Below are 5,947 nucleotides of genomic sequence, written 5' to 3'. Positions count from 1 at the left end.
TGGGATTTTCATTTCTCAAACTAAATTGTAATATAGTTGGTATGTGTTTTTTTTCACATATACAATTAGAATGGCTGTAGAGTCGTTACTTCATGCAAATGTGCAATATTATACTACGTATATGGACTATGATGAAGAGAAAATGGTTAGTTTTTGTTTTTCGCATGCGATTCTAAAATGTGTCGTCGATGTTTGTTTACTGTATATGTATTAAAGCCATTATAGAGTTTTGTACTATTTTTTTTGACACAAGCTCAATTTAACATTAATAAAAGAGTTTACAGAGTAAATAAACTAATGGTCTTTATATACCATTACATATACTATAAAATAAACTGAAAACATAAGCTTAACCGTCACCAATGTAGCGTGTGCTCTTCGTGGTTGTCTTTGATTTTTGAAACCTTATTTACACCTGCACCGAAAAGGTGTTATTGTATCATGTTCCCTTAATTGATCGAGTTAAAAATTTGTTATAGAATATAATACCACTCATTCATTTTTCTCAAAAGTACAATTATTTGACTGATTTTAAAAATATCGTATACTACACGCATTATTATAACAAGAGAAAAAATCAATTTTTACACGAAGAAATCATGCATGTAACTAAATTAAATATAAAAACAATTAAATTTGTAATTTTTTCATGCAAAACTTATACTCTTCTAATGAATTTGTGAAGGAATATGTCCTTTAATTAAGATGTCAATCACTAAATATAGATTAGGATTGATAATGGAGATTAATAATCCGGTTATTTAGGTGGTCATAATGTTTTGCTGAAAACCAATTATGATATGTGGGCTAATTAATCTTGGGCTACTGCTAATATAACCGGATCTTATAAGTTCAAACACAATAGAGTATTGGATATGATCATATGACCCAAGGCCCATGATGCGCTCATGGTGTTGGATAGGATTTTAGAGTAGTAAAGGTTTACTAGGATTACTAGGTTTTCTAGTTCTACTAGGATTGGTTATCAAGTTATTATAAACGTTATAAATAGACGTGATGATCATATGATTACACACAAGTTGAATAAATCATGATCATTAACCCTATACAGTACTCCAAAATCCATCCCTTCCTTGTGAAAGTCTGAGAGAGATTTCCATCTTCTCCATCCGTTCTAGGAAACGGCGCAGTTCTTGATCCGTGCTCGTGTTGACTAAGTAGAGGAATCACGCTTGGGATTCCGTCTCCAAATTGGTCCTTGTCCGTATGCTCGGGAATCACGCATCAAAGGTATTTTTAACTCCTATATTATGATTCATATTAATGTATGCATGCGATCCGGTTAGATGTGAGAAAATTATTTTCTACAATTTCGCTATTAGCATCTAATCCTATAGTGGTATCAGTTAACCCCTTGCATACGCTAATTTTGATCGTAATTAAAGTTTTAATTTGATGTATGTTCTTGATTATTTTGATTCAATTACCGCGGAATTTAATATATGGATTAATTGATTTTAATTGATTGTGGTTTTATAAAATATTGATTTTATACACTTGTATGCTCGTATAAACCAACAACCATACCCGAAATCTTGAGCTTCACAATAAATTTTGAGTTTATGCTTAAACTATCCCCAAAATTTCCGATTTATGCTTAAAATTTATAAGACAATGAAAATATTTGATTTTCATGTAAATATAAATCTGAAGATTTCCGAGAACAATTCGAAATTCATAGGTAAATTATCTGATTATTTATTCGGTTTCGAACCATATTTATTCCCTCAAAAAACATTGATTAATTGTGCATAAAATCTTTTTATGCCCAAGTTTTTCTATGAACCCTAATTTTATGAAAATTACACCACCAAATTCGACATAAATTTAACCCAAATTCAAACAATTGTTGCTTGAATTCCCACCCAAAAAATTCACGCAAGTGTTGGGCGATTCAAGTGGGAGGAGAAGGGATCGGAAGAAATCGCACCTTAATTGATTTCCATGGCTGGGTGGCACAAACCACCGCAAGGTGGGCTACGGTGTAGGAGCAATGATGTGCGGCGGTTTGGGGTGAGGGAAGGCGAAGTTTTGTTGGTTGTCGGGGATGGTCGGGAAAGGTGGCACAAGGAGTACCATATCCACCCGCTGCCTACGCAATCATTGCGTGGTGGTGGCTGGGGTCGAGTGTTGCTGCTGGAGGCTTCTACACGAAGAGACAAAACTGCAGGAGAAGCCACGCAATTATTGTTTATTTATTATTCGCCGACTGCAATCTCTGTGACGCCTATGGGAGACTGCGTGAGAGGTTGTCGAGCAAGGTTGCACAAACATAGAGAGCACGCAGTGCTAGCCCAACTGTTGCGTGGAGGATTCGCCATGACTCCGTTTTATAGCTGGTGGCTACATCGCGAAGGGGTGAAGCCAAACGGTTGTGCTCTTGGTGAAGCCCATGGCGCGAGGCTTAGATAAAGGCGGGTGGTTGCAATTGTTGCGGTGGCTGGTCCGATCGGAAACCCTAGGCGGTGGTCGGATGATTGCGTAACTCTACCTCGCTTTTTTGCTCCGGTTGCTGCGACGACCGGCATGGTGCTGTGTTATAGTGGCTAGATGCAAGCATGCAGGCGTGGTAAGGGTACGACAATGACGTTGGTGTTGCAAATTCGTTGTGGTGCTGGGTTTTCACACAATCCCGAACAAATTTGATTTCGGGTTTCCTTTTGCGGGTTTCTGGCTGTTAGTGGATTTCCTTTCCTTTTGGGGTTTTGCAAATTGGTAGTGGTGAATGGGTTTTTGCTCACAACCCGAGCAAAATTATTTTGTGGGTTTCCTTTCCGTTTTTCAAAGCATAACCTTATCAAATAAAGAAATCCTGAATACTATGATCATGTTCAACTAGGTAAATCATTTCTAGAAGTGAATGAGAAATTGTATGACTAGAAATAATAAAGATAATGTCAATAGTCATGATCGAGAATGTGAAAGTAAAATAAACTATACTCATAGAGGAATAAATGAGTATGAATGTAATTTCAAAATACACATAATGGTGTATGAAGATAATCAAAACATATGTCTAGTAGACATTGTAGCGTGCTCTCCGAACCAAATTTATAAATAAATACATGCACGTATTAGGGGGAGATAGCTCTCAACATAACAAAATTAGTAGTATATGATCAAGATTATAATACAACGATAATGAATTTGGTACAAATATGTGTTCATATCTTATGGACTCGCTTTATAAGTATGAGTACAAGATTACATTAGATGTATACTTTTGTGATATGTACCAAAGTTGTAATGGATACTCTTGAAGAGTACAAGCTATCTTCCACAAGTTTTGTTTAGATTGTCTTGCCGTTAAAATTGAGACACCAGTTTGTGTCATTATATCACATCACAATATGTTCAAATTATAGTATTTTATAATTACAGTGATCACTTTGAGAAGATAACCATCAGTTATCGAATGAAATACTTTATGTGACATTATATACGTACGATGTGATAATTTAGACCATCCGGGTTTAAGAACACCCGTCGTGAGAATTTGAAAATTCTTTTCAAATAAAAGTTTATGTGCTGACACTCCCTCATATGTTGTATATATTCAAAGGCAGGACAAAATGGTGAGGTTGAGTTGTATTTCAATCGAATAGTTATAATGAATCGATTGAGAAAATAAATATAAGAGATATTAATGATTTTTGAAAAATTGTATAATGATAGGTGATTTGAAGTTCACCATGATAGTAAGTGACCTGAAGTTCACTAGAATGATAGTAGGTGACTTGAAGATCACCAATAAGTTTACAAGTATTTTGTGATTGATTTAAGTATCATAAATAAGCATCATAAATCTCTTGATCGGGGCAATCATACGTCAGCACAAAAAGAGAAAATATGAAGAAAACAACTGCACATTATATCTACTCCCCAAAATCAATGTTGATTTCCAAAAGAGAACAAAAGTATGTAATATTTATCAAAATACACGTTGAAAAGTGTGTAATTTAGTTGGTGAAATTTTTTATGCCCCATAACATATTGAAAATATTTTCCCAACTTAGGGGGAGACAAGCAAGAATAAGTTGGCAAAATTGAAAGATAATAAATTGATCCCCATATGTGTAAGCGTACATGCCAGCTTTATGTCTTCGAAGTATGTTTGGACATAAATATCTATGACTTGATTGTGTTAAATTGTTACATGTTCAAAGGCATAAAGGTGTATGATAATCATAGTGCTCAATGTTACATATAGTAAGCGTTGAGAAATATATATCTTGCCAATATTTATTTAAATCTCTACACCTGAAGAATAGATGATATATACGGTTCCAACATAGTGATTATATGAAAATGATGGCAAGATAATACAGTTGATGATATTTTTGAAAATAAAGAAAACACTATTAATTATATAGTTTATGAAATACCCTTGAAGTGGTATAGATATCTGAAAAATAATAGATGGCCCGTGAGAAAAAAGAATGGTACCTATTGAATAAGTATTCAGGTATCATTGATGAATAGCCTGAAAAATATATGTTGAAGAATTTTGATGATACCGGTAGATGATGGAACCGAAATATAATGCATATGCGAGAAATAATGGATTTTGAATAGGGGATCGTAAATCTATGTCTGTTTCGATGTAGACATAATGTAATACCCCGTATTTTTATAATATTTATAAATATATTTTATTATATTTATAAAGCATTTTACGATTTATTAGCATTTAAATAATATTTAAATGTATTTAATGTATTTTAATTAATTAGAATATTTATTATTTTAATTAATTACGAAACGAATTTAATTCTTGAGTCGGGAAATTAAATGAGTTGCAAATGATTTTTAAAGCTCCGGGTTTTAAATAAAAAGTCCAATTCGTTTTATTAAACGAGCCCAATCAAAAGAATTTAATTCAAGTCCTAAGTTAGCCCAATCATTTAATCCCCTAAGCCCAATTCTGATTTCCTAAGCCTGGCCCATTAATACTAAGGAGCCTATAAATAGGACTCCTCATCATTAAATGAGCCCCCTAAAATTCATAAACCCTATTGTTGCTTGCTTGCCCATCACTCCAACTCCCTCTCTTTTCCTCTCGTCCGCACGCCCGCACGCATGCAGCCCGTGCTCGTGCTGCTGTGCCTCGTGCTGCTCGGCCTCACGCCCCAACACTCGCTCTCGCTCCCTCGCTCCCTCTTCGCGCGCGCCCAGCGCCCACACCCCCTTGTCTCTCGCTCTTTCTCTCGCAGCCCGCCCAGCCAGCACGCATAGCTGCTGGTGCTGTGCTGCTGTGTTGTTGTTGCTCGTGTGCACCGCACACCCCTGCTCTATCTCTCCCTCTCGCGCCCTCGCCCATCCGTCCCGCGCGCCCCAGCGCGCTGCTGAGCCTGCCCCTCGCCCGCGCACACGCACGTCGATTGTGTGTGTGTGTGTTGTTCGTTCGTTCGTTCAATTCTTTTCGCCCAATCACCCTAATTCGTGATTGTTCCGTGCTATAGGCCGGATTGGTATAATTCTCTTCTTCCTTACCTATTCTATTTAAATTCCGTATTTTAAATTATTATATTAATATTATTTTGAGTAATTAAAATGCTGGGAACCGGTTATGAATACCGTGGTTTGAGGATTTGTGTTTTGTGATTCATTAGGTTTGTTTTAATTATTAAAGAATGAATTTTCAGATTTGTTTATTTAATAAAGCATGGATTTTTATGACATTAAACTAGTGTTATTGGGATTTTCAAGTTAGGGTTTTAACCTAGACCTAATGAGTCAATTGATTAGCATAATTAGGTGATGATTTTAATTATGATAATCAATTATATTTTCAGATTCGAATAAAGGTTTAAAGTGTTGATTTTTATTGATTTTAAAGGCGGAAAAAGTATGTTTTTGTACTAGGGATTGATTTTGCAAATTGAGACGACTTTATTAATGAAAAACGATTGAATTCTAAAGTCTA

The sequence above is a fragment of the Spinacia oleracea genome, chromosome 3 (assembly GCF_020520425.1).
Source record: "Spinacia oleracea cultivar Varoflay chromosome 3, BTI_SOV_V1, whole genome shotgun sequence".
Classification (NCBI taxonomy): Eukaryota; Viridiplantae; Streptophyta; class Magnoliopsida; order Caryophyllales; family Amaranthaceae; genus Spinacia; species Spinacia oleracea.
The sequence above is the reverse complement of the archived record's forward strand: the minus strand, read 5'-3'. Positions refer to the sequence as shown.